At 49.9% G+C, this 17,186-nt stretch overlaps 1 pseudogene; it reads left to right on the top strand.

Annotated features, from left to right (window-relative positions):
- The first annotated feature begins 1,607 nt into the window (after positions 1-1,607).
- On the top strand, positions 1,608-3,647 carry LOC125944224 (uncharacterized; annotated as a pseudogene).
- Positions 3,648-17,186: the final 13,539 nt, after the last annotated feature.

The following is a 17,186-nucleotide window of genomic DNA, read 5'->3' as shown; positions in this document are numbered from 1 at the left end:
CTGGGCGGCAAGGGTTAACCTTGTGTGGCTAGCCAGTCTTGGTTATGCTGTATTTGGTTATAGCAGTAATGTACAACTGGCGTTGGCAGGATTCCCATTACAGGAACTCCTGTCACGTCCCCGCGTTGGGCTCCTTGGTGGGTGGTTGGCATCGCTGCCGAAAATCCCAGCTATACTCATGGACAGCGCGTTCCCTAAACTCCCTGATCACCCTCAGAAACGAGGGCGCACCGAAGATGTATTTCAATTTTTTGACAACAGAACACAAAACTTTCCACGATTTCACGTCATCCACTCCGATAAACCTAAAAAGACAGTAAAAATGATCTCACCCTTCCTTGTCTCGAAGTCTCTGACTGAAGTTCTTGGCCGAGGCTACAAAGCATCGAAAATGGCAAGCGGTGATCTGCTTCTGGAGCTCCGCGATCAGATACAATACGAAAAGTTGCCGAAATTGGTGTCATTTGGGGACATCCCAATAACACTGACCCCACACCGTACTATGAACACCACTCGCGGTGTTGTTTCAGATGATGATTTAATGGAGCTAACCAAGGCTGAACTCTTGGAGGGCTTCAGTGAGCAGAATGTGATAAACGTTAAAAGAATTAAGATGAGGCGCGACGGCAAAGAAATCAAGACTAAGCACCTGGTGCTCACTTTCGGCTCAAGTGTCCTGCCCGAGTCCATCGAGGCCGGATACATCAAACTCCGTGTCAGGGCATACGTTCCAAATCCTCTCAGATGCTTTAAATGCCAGCGATTCGGCCACAGCTCTCAGAACTGTCGAGGCCGCCAAACGTGTGCGAAATGCAGTGCTAATGAACACTCATCTGACTCTTGTGAAAACTCGCTACATTGTGTGAACTGTGATGGGGAGCACGCCGCATACTCGCGGTCGTGCCCCACCTGGAAAAAAGAAAAGGAAATTGTAATAATTAAAGTGAAGGAAAATCTAACGTTCAAGGAGGCACGCAGGCGGGTATCCTACCTGCCCAAGAAAACCTTTGCCGATGTGACGCGTCAGGGGGCAGCGTCGCAACGGCTTCCGGCGGCTGCCCGGCCCACACACAGTGAGCCGCCATCCGCCCCCTCGGCGGCAGCAGCTAGCGCTGCTCCGCCAACTCTCAAGAAGGGGCCATCGACCTCCGGGCTGGTGGCGTCCAGGGCCTCGTCCCTCGAGGCGAGGCCTTCCCGTCAAACCAACCGCTCGCAAGAGCACGTGTCCAGCGCCTCGCAAGAGGCGATGGACACAACAACCGGTCAGACGGCGCCGCCAGCGCCTAAGGCCTCGCTCAGACAGCCGTCAAACGCTCCGTCGCGTCACCGTCACGTCAAAAAAACGTACAGCAGACGCGACGTAGCAGTGTACGAACAGACGACGGCGGTTGCAGCGTCGACAGCAGCACGTTTTTGTGCAATGTTGACCGACTGTTCTCATATTCGGTTAAACGTGGAGAAATAAGATCAGCATTTTTCAGTAAATGAATTAAATGAACCTTTGTCGGTACAATGTTAATGTAAACAAAAAATGAACGGTTTAATAGTGCATTATGAACGTAATATGGATGTTTTCGTAAAGCAAGAAATTGAACGGTGTTGATCACTGCAACTGGCAACACTGGCCACTCTAGAAATGGCGAGCCACAGCAACAACGCATCTGCTGTCGTGATGCTTGGCGGTTATATGCTGATGTTTTTGCTATGCAAGCGAAGAAAGCAACGAGCGCGCAAAGTGCGGCGACCGAGAAGCACGTGGATGCGAAACGTGCAGAAATCGCAAGTTCGGCCACTCATCTTTGCTCATCCCTTTGCTGCGCCGGTCGGACCCTGAATACTACTTCGAGTAAGTATACACGGCATGGTATGTTCGTGTAGAATAGTACTTCCTAATTTTTGGTGTTATTACTCACTTATCATAGCTGCTTTGGACGCAACTCGTACGTGTTGTATGGGAAAGATGAGGATGGTTTTTTTTTTGATGAGTTTTTTTTTTTTTTTTGTTGATCGGGAAAATGTTGTATGGGAAAGAAGATGAGGATGGTGGCGCGGGGACACTAAATAAAGAAGATGATGTTCAGGCATCGGATGCATCATTCCTCTGTATTCTAAATACAACAGTACGTTGTCATTTTGTTCACTGTGGCCACAGTGCGCGCAGTTCGTGGTAGCCGAGCAACGCCCGAGGCTAGGATGCACCTTTTTTGTTGTTAGAGCGTAATAAATTATGATTTCTCGTTCTTTTCAAATTATTCATTACTGCAGTACTGTGAATGGGCTAGCTTAAGAAAATATGTTTTATACATAAGTACAAATTTCCGCGCAGTTACATGAGGATGTTTCCGGCGATGTTCGAGAAGTTGCTGTGTTTGGTTAGAAGTGGGATCGAGCGACTGGACACCAACTGGAGAACGGCCATCCCGGCGCGGACACGACTCGAAATAACACTTAGGTAAATAATTTAATGAATATGCTCATCAAGGTTCTTGGCTTTCTAAAGCTTGGTGTGTTTATTTTTCCTCACTCTATATGCATTTTTTCGATTTCTTTCAGGTTTCTTGCAAGTGGTGACACTCAGCGCTCGTCATTTTCATATATGATTGGAAGATCGACTGTTTCTGATATTATTTCAGAAACCACGCAAGTGATTTGGGAAACCCTGAAAAAAAGATACGTTAAGTGCCCAACGAAACCCGAGGAGTGGCGCGATATTGCTAGAGGTTTTGAGCAGCGGTGGAATTTTCCTAACTGCGTCGGTAAGTGGTGCAAGAAATTTTTTTTACTAAAGCACAAATGAGAATTTCGATACAAACACTTCTGTAGGGCTCTATGGAGCACTGTATCAGTGCAAGTTGCAGGCTAGAAATGTATTATGTGACTGCCTATTTACACTTATTTCGCCTTTAAAACGTTTTGTAACTACCTAAGCACAGGGAAACACATCAATAAGTGTACTGAGCGATATGAAAGTACAGTATCTAAAGCGTAGTAGATGCTTATCGTATAAAGGAATATCTTGCATGATGCCACCTGTGTGCATGCTGCTGTTCTCTCTGTTAAATTCATGGCAACTTAGTTTTCACTTTTTTTTGCAGGCAGTATCGATGGCAAACATGTCACAGTCGAAGCCCCATGTAATTCAGGATCTGAGAACTTCAACTACAAAGGAAGCTTTAGCAAAATTTTGATGGCTGTGTGTGATTCTGCATACAAATTCCTCTACGTGGAAGTTGGTCGCTCTGGTGGAGAAAGTGACGGGGGTGTCTTCGGAAGGAGTACGCTTTGCAAAGCCCTTGAGACGGGAAAGCTGGGTATTTCTCAACCCACTGCAATTCCAGGAGGACATGTTGCCCCTTATGTGATTCTTGGGGATGAAGCATTTCCCTTGAAAGAATACCTCATGCGACCTTATCCAAGGCGTTACATAAAAACAGACAGTGAGAGAATTTATAATTACCGTCATGCTCGGGCAAGGCGTGTAATTGAGAATGCGTTCGGCATACTAACTAGTCGCTGGCGCATATTGAGAAGGAGGTTTAAGGCCACTGACGAGAATGTCAACAGATACGTACTTGCATGTGTGGCACTGCATAATTTCCTGCTAACTGAAAAAGAGGACAAAGACAAATACTGTCCTTCCAGGCTAGTGGACACAGAATCTTGGACTGGTGAGGCAATTGACGGCGAGTGGCGACAGGATGGTAAAACAGTGCCAGTGTTTAGACAAGCGTCAAAGTTAGGCTCAAACAGACCTTCCCGCACAGCGCAAAAAGTTCGTCAGACATTTAAGAACTATTTCATGGGACCGGGACAAGTGGAGTGGCAGTTGGATTATATACACAGGAATGCTCCAAGGCAATGAGCACATGCTGAAGAGTGGTAGCATGCCCTACTGTATGTAAATAAACATTCACTCGCATTTAAACATCTTTAATTTCAAGCAACGCCATGTGACAAGCGTGCATGAGCCTATCTTGCTGGACAGGCGTCAATTCCTTGGCTGATTCCGCCATAAAATCAAAAAAAGAGTTGCATCTATGCACGGGTTGTTTCTGCGCTGTGGCGCTGACAGCTTGCATAAAGGCTCCCGTCACCTGCTTCATGTCCTCCTCGTTAGCATCCTTTGTCTTGTGCCTGCAATAAAGATTTCATTTCACATTCTTGGACGTTTCTAGTCACTGTCTCATGATTTGCGTGTAGTAATTGCGAACAAAATCCATGCCAAAGGTTTCGTTTAAGTGCCCGTCTGGATCAGCTTCACTGTCAGAGGCTATTGAAGGTTGTTTTGAGGCTTCAATCTAAATGAAACAGTATCATCGAATAGCCTCCATCATACTTTTTTGATTTATGGTGCGCAGACATCCTCTTCGAAGCAGATGTTGAGGGTGGTGGTTCAGCTTGCCCAACACTTTCGGGCGGCGTTCCCACATGGATATAGGCAGCATTGTTGCTACTTGTGGGAGGAACTGAAAGATTGCTGAAGAGGACATACATTTTTCAGTCGTACTCCCAAAGAAAGGAGTCGCACATCAATGTTGTGGCCAGCAACAGTGAAACATGGGAATGAATTGTTGATGTTCGTACCTTTCCCAGTCATCACCAAAATCTTGGTCTGATTCCCTTCAGATAAAAAGAAAACGGTTTATTATACCGGTACAGTTCAATGAAAAGACAAAAAAAAAAAACGAACACACAATGCCAATATCTTTGGTAACTAGTCTAGCCTTGCATCAGCTGAATAGTTATGTTGAATGCAATCTATTTACCTGTGCAGGAAAAACATGTTTTAGCACCATTCTCGATTTTATGCATTGCCACCACTGCACCTGCTATTGCTTTTGGCTACCATTTTGCAGGCAATTAAAAGTGAAAATACTGAAACAAATTCATGAAATGGACAGAAAAGTAATGCTAACACAATGCTTACCAAATCATAGAGCACCAGTGACGCATTTTAACACAAAAGAAAGCTCAGTTAGTCTGTATAGCTTTGTCAAAAAAGAAAAGAGGATCTAAGGCATGCAGACACGGACATGGCGTCTGTGTGGTGTTCTCTAGTGCCATTGTTTGCATGCCTTGCCTTCTTTTATGATGCATATTTCATATTTCGTTTCTCATATTTCAGTCTTTCCCCCAATGCAAAAGCAATCAATGAACAATAATAAACAATACCTGGCAGTGCATTCAGCAATTGCAGTGTCACTGACTCCTGATGGGACACTCCTGAAATTGCAAGTACATTTCTCTTAGCTGTTTAGCATTCTTTTGCAAGCAAACCGAATGAAACATCAGAACATATAATTTACAACATAACGTAACCATTACTTACATGTCAGCACTATCTGGCTCAAGGTCCAAATTTGAAATGACCCTGCAAAAATAACAGCGCCAGTAACTCTGTTATCGCACAACCACAAACTTAGAGTTGCATTTATACTAAAAGCATGCCTGTCGAGAACTGTAAAGCGTAAGTTGGCTATACGCGAGCTACAGACAGGTCGTTGGAATGCACGATTTACTGACGTCCCGAGGCGCTCCTTGGCCATGAGGCTGTCCATGACTGCAAAAAAGCGCCAAGTAACCTTGGGGATGTCCGATGCCCCTGCTCCTGACTTTTTGGCGCCATCGTAAATCTTTTTTAATCTTCTCCACCGATCTTTCAGGTGCTGGAATTTTTTGGCAGCAAGTTCTCCTAAATGAAACAGTACAAAAACAGTACAGTGCATTGTGGTGGCTTGAGCCAAAACAATTCAGTAAATCACCGCTGACGAAGACACCAAACTTGTTCCATGCGTGATAATAACAAAACTTGAAGCACATGGATGACAGATCGTTATGCAACAATCGATGCAACATGAGCTCCACAGCGCGATAAAATCAAACAATAATTCGTAATTTCTTAACTTGTTAGCGGTTTATTCCGAACTGGTAGCTTAATGAATCACTCACCTGAAATGCCGAGTTCTTTCCCAATCAAGGCCCACCTATTTTCTTTCATCTGCACATCTTTGAAGCAGGCTTCCCTGTTATCGTACAGGAACCTGTGAGGTCTCACGAGTTCGATCAGGAGTTCAGCATTAAAACGTCCCTCGCGGTTCTCGTTGTCCGACATAGTGGCACCGCACAAGCTCGCTCAACAACACGGCGTGCCACACGTGTCAAACGCGCGTGGCTGGTGAACACAGTTGTGGATTCGGATACGACAGGGACTTTTGCGCAGCCAATTTTTGGGCAGCACCCCTGTTGCCAGCTTTTGCTTTGTAAAATCGCCATATTTAGAGGCCGGCTTCCTAATTTCTGATTGGTCCGTTTTCTAGGGGCGGGGCTCCGTCCCCGTGCCGGCGACGGAAACGTAGAGCACTGCTCTGCGTCGCCGTCAACCCGTTTTTGAGGAGAAAACGACTCGGAAACCCTCTCCCCTGACGAAAAACGGTGCCGTGACGGTGACGCGACGGAGCGTTTGACGGCTGTGTGAACGAGCCCTAAGGAGCCGCGAGAATCTCGCGATCGCTCCAAAAAAGAAAAAGCCCGCATCACAGGGCCCGACAAGGGCTCTGTAAGTTAAGTTAGTCTCTTTAAACACACAGCACAAAAAACACTTTCAACATGAATACACAAATAATATAATGGAACGTCAGAGGACTCCTACACAACCTCGATGACGTCAAAGAAATACTACACAGGTTTAATGCTAAGGTACTGTGTGTTCAAGAGACGCACCTCAAATCTACACAAACCAACTTTCTCCGGCAAAACGCCATTTTCCGGAAAGATCGAGACGACGCTCTTGCGTCGTCCGGTGGTGTTGCAATAGTTGTAGACACGTCTGTAGCTTGTCAACATGTTCCCCTTCAGACGGCCCTTGAGGCCGTGTCAATTCGGGCAATTCTTTTTAATAAATTGGTAACTGTATGTTCTTTATACATACCCCCAAACTATATTCTCGGAAAAACAGATTTTTATAGCCTTATTGACCAGCTTCCTGAACCTTACATTCTCGTGGGAGATTTTAACGCTCACAACACGTTGTGGGGAGACTCGCGATGCGACGCGAGAGGTCGCCTCATCGAAAATTTTCTACTGACCTCTGGTGCCTGCCTTTTTAATAAGAAGCAGCCTACCTACTATAACGCCCAACACGATTCGTACTCATCAATAGATCTAGCAATTGGATCTGCTTCTCTTATGCCTGACCTTGAATGGAATGTCATTAACAATCCTTTTGGAAGTGACCACTTCCCTGTAACTTTAAACTTAATAATGCAGCACGATAACCCTCCCAATATTCCTCGATGGCAATTAGCATCGGCTGACTGGGAGCATTTTAAAGATTTAACTTATTTACAACGAGATTTTATAAACAATTTTAGTATCGACGATGCTGTTGCATATTTTACCGCTTTTATTATTAATGCTGCTGAAAAGTGTATCCCACAAACGAATGGTGGTTCACTTAAAAGACGTGTCCCCTGGTGGAACGAAGACTGCAGAGAGGCGCAAAAGAGACAAAATAAGGCATGGGGCATATTGCGTAGATCGCCAAGTGCAGAGAATCTAATTGAATTTAAACGCATTGAATCACAGGGAAGGCGGACACGACGTCAGGCAAAGAGAGAAAGCTGGGTGAGGTTTCTATCGTGTATAAATTCATACACACAGGAGGCAAAAGTGTGGAACGGCTTAAAAAAGCTAAAGGGGCACCAAATTCATCCGCTGCCTCTGGTGAATGACCAAGGGAATACCTTGCAGGACCAGGCAGACTGTCTTGGGGAGCACTTTGAGCGTGTTTCAAGCTCAATCCACTATTCGCAACCCTTTCTTAAATATAAACAGAGAGAAGAATGTAAGCCATTCGTACGCAAATGTCGACAGAAGGAACCGCATAACCTTCCTTTCAGTATTGCCGAGTTGAGAGCTACCTTGATCGCATGTAAGAGCTCTGCACCGGGTCCCGACAGAATCATGTATGACATGATTAAGAACATACACCCTGATACACAACTGACACTACTCGCACTTTTCAACACTATTAGGGCTGCCGGATACCTTCCGACCGCATGGAAAGAAGCGATTGTGGTCCCTGTATTGAAGCAGGGTAAAGATCCTTCCTTGGCGGCAAGTTACCGTCCCATAGCTCTCACAAGTTGCCTGTGCAAGCTATTTGAAAAAATGGTTAATCGACGACTCATACATTTCCTTGAACTTGTGGGGATCGAGGGGCCTTCCCGCGCCTCGCCCCCCAGCTCGCGCGTGGCGCTTAGCTCAATCTCCGGGAACCGCCGCCATAACGGCAACATGGCGGACATGGCGAGCGCGCCGGACTTACTTTCCCGCGCAAACCGTGCTTCTCCCCCTCGGGATTGGACTTGCCCCGCGAGAACACGTCTCCGGGACGCGCCCTGATTGGCCTCCCGCGCGGCGGCCCCCGGGCACCCTCTCCACCCGAGCTCTCGTCCGCTGAGCGCTTCCTCGCCGCGGGAGAGGCTCACAGGCTCGCAACGAGGTGGTTACATGAGACCTTTGTTCTCGCGACTCCTCGTTATCGCGCTTGGCGGACCGCTACCCGGTTAGCCCTAGCGCAGTGGGCGCGCGTACTCGATCGGTCTTGCGGCGAGCCTTGGCCCGTAAGCGCCGTGACTGTAGCACTGAGCTGTACCTTGGGTGAATAAACCCGTGTTCGTTGGCGATCTGACTCCGGAGCCTTCTCTGCGCCGTGTCGGAGAGTCGACGAACCCTGCCGTAGCGCCTTTGTGCGTTGCGGAGTGGAGGAGCGTCGTGCCCTTTCCTGACCGTCGCTCGTAGGGTAAGCCTTGTGCAAACCCATCTCCACATAACTGGCGCCCAACGTGGTTTCGGCATGGCATCAGAGCAGGCCCCTTAACGGCCCTCGTTCCTGCCTGACCCCCTGGCTGCGGACTTATCGTGCTTCGGAGCGAACGACACCGATAGCACGAGGTAAGTTCGCCTTCGCGACCCTATGCATTCGGCCACTGGGAGCGATCCCTTCCTTGGAGCGCCCTAGGTGATGTCGACAGCTCGGATGTGTACGCTAGTCCTATATAGCCACGCCAGTCCTATATAGCCACGCCAGTTACGGGTTTTATCAACTGTTTGAGACGCGCGGGGAGCAGGTGCCTACTAGCCCTTCCGGCGTGCTGTCTCCGCTCGCTGGCCTTTGTCCCGAGCCCAGTTGTGCCCAACGTGCCGCATCGGAGCCACCCTGCTTAGATGCCGGTACGAATACGCTCGCCGGCCTCCCTTTGTCCCGAGCGTCGTTCGCCGCGCCATGTGCCGCATCGGAGCCACCCTGCTTAGATGCTCGCACGAATACGCTCGCCGGCCTCCCTTTGTCCCGAGCGTCGTTCACTGCGCCATGTGCCGCATCGGAGCCACCCTGCTTAGATACGCGCACGCATACGCTCGCTGGCCCACCTTTGTCCCGAGCGCAGTTCGGTGTCCCGTGCGCCGCAGCTGAGCCTCCCTACCTCGCTGTTGGTGCAAATTGCTCGCTGGCCTCTCCTTGTCCCGAGCGCAGCTGGGAAGCAATGTCGAGCGCGAGCCACCCCGCTCAGCCGACAAAGTCGCCGCGTTTTCCGCCTACCGCTTGTCTCACGCGCATCCGAGCGACATTTTCGACGTGCGTGAGTCACCCCGCTCCGCTGTCGATCCGTCTGCCGGTCATGTGAGGCCTCATGCGCCTGTCGGAGCGGCAGCCCAGCTCTTCTCTTTGCCGTTTACTGGCCCCATTCGGTCGGTCGTGCATTGAGCGGACCACCTGTCCGTTGGTCCTTTTTGCTCTCCGGAAGTTGGCGTTAGCGTACGTGCCGTTTGCCGTGGAGACGTACAATCCGGCTTAAGCGCTTGTGCGAGCCATCGGGCCGCCTCGCGCGCTGGGCGTTGACATGGCAGTGGTACCTTGTTCTGCGCTACCGGAAAGGGAGTCCAAACGTGGTGGCTGACGCTTTGTCGCGAGCCCCCGTTTCGGCGTTGGATCCTTTGGTCCGCCACTCCCGTGAGCATTCGCACCAAGTAGAAGCCGGAGCCTCAGTCTCCAATGGCTCAAAAGGCGCGAACCTCATGCACTTAGTAGAGACCGGAGCCTGTGTCTCCAATGGCTCGAAAGGCGCGACCCCCGACGGCGAAGCGATCCTCGGATTGCCAGCCCCGGGAGAGGACGTTTACCTGGTGGATCCCGTTACCTCATCGGGTATTGTCTTCAGCAGGCAAGAGCTGCTAAAGGCTCAGCAGAGCGATCCATTTTGTAAATAGCAATCGTTGACGGGCTCAAAGAGCCGAGCTCCCAAGAGGAGCGGGGCGGCAAAGCCGCCGGGCGCACCCGGACAGCTGGTATTGCTGTTGGCGCCGAGTGCCACGCAGCTTGTATTGTTGCGGGCACGTGGGATCCGTATCTGCTTAAGCAGAACGACCCGTTTTGTAAATAGAAATCGTTGACAGGCTCCAAGAGCCGAGCTCCCAAGAGGAGTGGGGCGGCAAAGCCGCCGGGCGTACCCGGACAGCTAGTATTGCTGCGGGCACGTTGGATACGTATCTGCTTGACGCCGATAAAGCTCTCCTGCGCTATATCCCATCTGAGGAGGCTCCCCAGGAGTCTTTCAAGGTGGTGATACCCCGCAGTCTAAGGAAAGCCACCCTGAGCTATTTCCACGACTCGCGGGTGGCCGGACATGCGAGTGGCCTTAAGACCTTCCAAAAGTTGTGCCGCTCCGCTACCTGGCCAGGCATGAAGCGTGACGCTCTTCACTACGCCCGCTCATGCCGCGTGTGCCAATGTATGAAGCCTCGCGCGGGCAAACCCCCCGGGCTCATGCAGCCAATCGACAGCCAGCTACCCTGGCAAGTCGCGGCCTGTGACATTATGGGACCTTTTCCCAGAAGCCGGCGAGGCTACGTTTATCTCCTGGCTGTCACAGATCACTTCACGAAATGGGTTGAACTTTCGGAAGTTAACGGCACGCACAATCTGGGACAAGTTGACCGAGGTCTTTAACCGCTTTGGCTTTCCGGCGGAGCTGATAACGGACAACGCGTCCTACTTCACGGCCAAGGTGTTCGTGGATGCGTGTGCTGCCTTTGGCATTAAGCACCGCAAGACAACCACGTATCACCCACAGGCCAACCCGACAGAACGGATTAACCGGAACCTCAAGCCCTTGCTCGCGGCCTTTGCCCAGCAACATAGGGATTGGGATGTCTGTCTTAACGAGATAGGCTTCTCCTTGCGGTCCACGGTGAACCGTTCGACTGGGTACACGCCCGCTTTCCTTAACTTCGGGAGAGAGCTGCCAAACCCCATGGACCGCGTTCTGCGGACCGGCAGCAGGGCGTGCGCCACGAAAGCCGGCCTTTCCGGCTACGCGGCGGAACTGCGCTCACGGATGGACGCGGCCCTTGACCTGGCCCGTTCCAACCTGGCAAAAGCGCGAGCTGGACAAAAAGCCCAGTACGACCGGTCACATAGGGACGTGCACTATGGTGTCGGCGATCTCGTCCTCAGACGCAACCATGTCTTGAGTGACGCCGCCAAAGGCATCTCGGCCTCCCTGTCGGCCAAATGGTCGGGCCCGTACCGAGTGGAGACCAAAATGTCCCCTCTGGTATACAAGCTGGCTGACTCCCAAGGGAGACCAGTCGGCGGTCCAGTTCACGTCTCGGACCTCAAACCTTTCGTTGCCCGTAGCAACGACTGGGGAGAGGGGGAGGCGGTCAACGAACCGCAGGCAAACCGTGATACGGCTGGCCCCAGGCCACGCCACCGGTACAACCTACGGAAACGCACCTAGGCAGGTTTTCTCCCACCAGCTGGTAGCCGGACTTTATTCCCTACCACGCCGATGAACGGAGAGACACAGCTACGGTGCGAAGGCGCACGTTGAAGTGGTGACAGGCCCTTTTGGCCTAATATACCCTCTCGTGCTCACCCGCCTTCTGACGCGCCTAGTCAGCTTTCTCCCCCTAGCAGGTAGCTGGACTTCATTCCCTACCATGCCGGTGAATGGAGAAATGTAGCTACGGTGCAAGGGGCGCACATCGAAGCGGTGACAGGCCCCTTTTGGCCTAATATACCCTCGAGTGCCGACCCGACCTTGTAGCAACGCGCCTAAGGAATTTTCTCCTACCAGTAAGTAGATGGACATTTATTCCCTATCGCGCAGGTAAGTGGAGAAACACAACGGTTGGAGGGTGCACATTGAAGCGGTGACAGGCACTCTTTGCTTAATATACCCTCGGGTGCAGCCCGGCCCTCCATCGATGTACGTGTTTGCTACAGCTCAGGAGTACCGAGACGTTGGCGGGCTGTTCTCCCGCGTAAATACCGCTACAACCTGAGTGAACGGGGCTTGTTCCCTCTCCGCCTGCGCTGAACGCCGGTCAGAGGGGAGAGGACTTCCCCCCCCCCCTCGACCGCGCTTACTCATCAGGCGAGGGCATACCCCTGTTGGAATTAATTGCTCCCTCCTTAATTGCTCCCTCAAGAGGGGGCGCACCGATGAAACCTTCAATTTCTTCATGCAACTAAAAGAAACCTTCCCAAAGTATCATGTAATTCAGTCAGCATGAAACCAAGACAGTCCACACATTATCTCCTTTTGTTGCGTCAAAATCTTTGACAGAATCACTTGGCCCAGGCTACAAACTAAGATGAGAAGCGGCGACCTTCTTCTTGGAGTTCGGGACAAGACCCAGTAGAGCAAATTGTCGAAACTGATTGCTTTTGGAGACATCCCTGTATCAGTAGGCCCACACGGATCCTTGAACACTGTCCGCGGTGTCGTCTCTGAAGATGACCTACTCGATCTTAGTGAGATAGAGCTACTTGAGGGGTGGCAAGACTGTAGTAAAAGTTCAAAGAATAACCATCAGGCGCGACGATAAGCAAATGATGCTGCCATTTCTTATATTAACATTAAACCTGTTTGTTCATCATTCTCAAGATTTTTCTTACAAATGCCAGCCTCACAGACAGCCCACTTGCATTCTTTCCAAGAGTACCGGCTAACTGCTCTTGATCACATTGCAGTGCCTCAAAAGTGCATTCTAATCAACTCACCTTCGCAGCTAAACAGGGTTTAGGTGTGGGGCCATACCTACAAAATAAAGGGTATGACAGCCACAGCTAACTAAGCATGTTGTTGGTGTTTAACCTACTTGAGAATTTCCTGCTTATCAGAAGCAGAAGAAACTGCCTCTCGCAATGCTCCAACTTAAAACAATCACCCAGAGCTTCGCGTTATCATTAGATATGAAATTACTAGAAGCCCACAACAACAGATAAGCCCAGCAAATTTCAGGGTTAAATTCAAACAAATAATATACATGTCACACCTGCATGCTCAATGTTAATGAACCATTCGCATATTTCTAGACGTGATTGCCCTGCAAATGGCTCTACCCAACAAGGAAGTGTGGCCTTAATCCCTACAGGCACCATGGGCATGTCAGGGCAAGACATTAAAGAAAACATACTGGAAAAAAAATTGTGATATTTAAAAGGAGTCATGAACAAATTGAAGCAAAAAGTTTGAGTAATACTTCGACAGCTGGGTTATTGCTTCGGTGTCTGTCATGTAGCGGGTTCACTTGTTTTTCAGGTTTACATGAAGCAAATTTTTCAAGCGGCTGGGTAGGGGCTTTTGAAGTACTCTAGACATGTGATAGCCAATTTTCTTGTATCTGACGTTACTGTAGCAATTTTTTTGCATTTAGTCCACAGTCTGTAAGCTTGAGAAAACTCACTGAAAAACTGAAAATTCTCTATTCATTCTGCAGCTGTGTGCTTTTGACTATTCTGAACATGCAAGAAATGTGGTCAAACTAAATTTACAATGGACGGAAATAATTGGTGGCTGATGACAATTCCAAGACCATTTCATTGAGAAAGTTGGAAAGGCACTACACAGTGCTTTATACACGAGATGGAAAGGCACTACACAGTGTCGCCTAGCTAAATAAAAATGCCTTGCTTTCTTGTGCGCCATACCGAATCCTCCATGGCAGCATTGTTTTCATGGCTGAAATAACGGAGGAATTAACCTTTGTGCAACACTGGCTGTGTATATAGACTGCATAGATTTTATTAACTGCTTGTACCTGCCACCAGTGCACTCATCTCTTAATCCGTGTCTGAAAGGTGCTGGTGAAAACACCTATTCTGGTTAAGACGTACTACGGTGGGCTAGTGTGCTAATCATGATGGAATATAACAGCGCACTTGGACACAAGTGAATAAACACGAGTGCTGTGTTTGTTCGCTGCGTTACGTCCTTCTATTGAAGTGTGCTGCCATATTACACCTATTCTGGATTGGCACAGGTGACCACACTTTAGAAGGGTCACCTGTGGCTCAAGGTCGTTTTGTGCTGTCATAGCAAGGAAAAGTTTTCCTCAAGGAGGGAAGCTGTCCTGGTGGTTTCGCAAAGTATGAATATATTTTTACATACGATTGTCTGTGCAACTGTTTCCTGCAGCTTACTTGAGTACAACCAGCAGACACTTTCAGGGTTGTGCCATCCTGACAGGGCAATGCCTATCGGGCTTTTGATTCCGATTAAAGAGACCCTGTTCTGCAGCACAGCTTTACAGACAAGTCAGCTTCCCAAGCCCTGGGCGAAAAAATGGTGAATTGGCGTTTGGCGGCCACGTGTGTGTATGGTTGAAAAACTGCATTTCCTTGGACGGCCGAGTACGTTCAGCGAAAGCTTGGAGAACGCTAGACTAGTGCAGTCGAATCTGTCTCGCGAAGATGGCTATAGCTGGCTACTTGCGCTAGGAGCAACTCGAACCTGCCTATACACTACCACTAATATTCCACCGACGACAGCTCACAGTGACCATCGAGAGTGTGATACACGAGTATCGGCGGCACCAACAGACGTCACAATTAGGGTCACGCAAGATGATAATAATCGTAGCAGCCACACAAACAACCTGGGTCTATTAAGGAAAAATGCACAATGATGTCGCGATCATTTCGAGCTACGTGTGTGTGCTAAAGATCGTATAACGACAATGAAGCTAGTCACACTGCTCTACCAACTGAAAAACGTCACAACTCGAGTGAATGAACGCAGAAAGCTCACTATCAGCGCAGCATAGCGAAAAAGTTGATGCTATTTCAGATCTCTGTCGACTACTTGCAAGCTGTTTTAATTCCCACACATACGTCGTGCGTTTCCTGTGGACCGTTTAGCCAGTACAACAAGGGCTATTGTGCCACCCGACTTCTTAAAAGATATGGATTCAAAGCCCCAAAAGAACTCCGGCACGCAGCTAGGACACGACCTCCCTCATTTGTAGGAAAAACACGTTAGCTTACCCCAGACCTGCAGTAGACTCTCCTGAGCCTCCATAGGGGCCTACGCCTCCATACTTTGAATATGATGGCGCACCCGCGTTGGTTCGCCACCTTCAGGATTATATGGCCGCTGCCGTTCACTGCACTCTAAAAATGTCGGAGGGAGAAGAGAAGGGAACACGATTAGATGCAACTTGCTAAGCTCCTTGTTGCACAGGGCTTGTTTAAAGCAGTACAAGCTGTTTTAAGAGCCACCAACACAATGAAACTTGGGTGAATAGCGCTGTGAAAAGAGCCACGGGCTCCCGATTGCATCAGATACACGGCTTTCACCCTAAGCCTCATTCAAGCACTCTTGCCACAACATACGCAGTGTAAAGATGTTTATTGGGCGAGTCCAACAAACAGGCGGTAGCTCGGAACAGTAGGCAGGGAGAACAAGATGGTGGTGTCCGAACGCCAATCTCGTGCCTTCTCCTCGTGATGATGATCGCCGGGATGTCCTTCTCTTCATTTCTTCATTATAATTGCCCCCGTCGAGAAAGGAGGAGCCATCCTGGCGATCTAACAGGTGGGGACAAGAGGGTCGAAGTACGGCTTGAGGCGGTCTACGTGAACAACATCACGTCCACGTCGACGACGGTCGCCGGGCGGCGTAAGAGGTTCAATGACGTAGTTTACGGGAGAGGTACGCTCGACGACGCGGTAGGGACCATGATAATTGGAAAGCAGTTTGGATGACAAGCCAGGAGCGCAGGGCGGTACATGAAGCCAGACAAGTGCTCCAGAAGCGAATGGTGCGACAGGAGGGCGGTCGTCATCGCGGGCGTTTTTCTGGCGTTCTTGGTCGGCCGTAGTAAAGCGCTTGGCTAGTTGTCGGCAATCTTCAGCGTAACGGGCGGCTTCCGACACAGGCGTGTACTCTGAGGCATCTGGTGCATATGGCAGCAACGTGTCGATTGTGTGCTACGGCTGGCGACCGTACAGAAGGAAGGAAGGGGAAAATCCGGTTGTGACTTGCGTAGCGGTGTTATACGCGTATGTCGCAAATGGAAGAACCAGGTCCCAGTTTGTTTGATCAGATGCGACATGTGTCGCAAGCATGTCGCCCAGTGTCCGATTAAACCGCTCAGTCAGACCGTTCGTTTGAGGGTGGTAGGCAGTACACGTCCGATGTACAATATTGCACTGGTGGAGAAGTGCTTGAATTACATCGGAGAGAAATACGCGGCCACGGTCACTGAGGAGTTCACGAGGAGGGCCGTGTCGCAGCACAAAGCGATTGAGGATGAAGGAGGCGACGTCCTGTGCTGTTGCCGTAGGAAGAGCAGCGGTTTCGGCGTATCGCGTAAGGTGGTCGACAGCAACGATAGCCCATCGGTTTCCCGCTGTGGTCAAAGGTAAAGGTCCATATAGGTCAATTCCAACGCGGTCGAATGGGCCGTCTGGACACGGAAGGGGCTGTAATGAACCTGCGGCAGGATGCGGTGGTTTTTTGCGTCGCTGACACTCGTGGCAGCCGCGAATGAACTTGCGGACAAAGTGAAACATTCCGCGCCAGTAGTATCTTTTGCGTAAACGTTCATATGTCTTGGAGACACCGCCGTGAGGACACTGCGGGTCGGAGTGAAAGGACGCGCAGATTGTAGAGCGCAGCGTTCGGGGGATCACTAGGAGCCACTTCCTACCAGTCTGGCGAGTAGTTCCGCCGGTACAAGAGGCCATCACGAATGCTGAAGTGCGAAGCTTGGCGTCGCAGTGTTCGAGTGGGTGAAAGGATGGGTGCCTCGGATAAAACGTCAAGAAGCAAAGCGATCCATGGATCGTGGCGCTGTGCAGAGGACACGGCGGCGACGTCAAGAGCTGACAGTGG

The sequence above is a fragment of the Dermacentor silvarum genome, chromosome 3 (genome assembly GCF_013339745.2).
Source record: "Dermacentor silvarum isolate Dsil-2018 chromosome 3, BIME_Dsil_1.4, whole genome shotgun sequence".
Taxonomy (NCBI): Eukaryota; Metazoa; Arthropoda; class Arachnida; order Ixodida; family Ixodidae; genus Dermacentor; species Dermacentor silvarum.
Note: the sequence above shows the minus strand (reverse complement) of the source record. Positions and strands in the feature narration are given on the sequence as shown.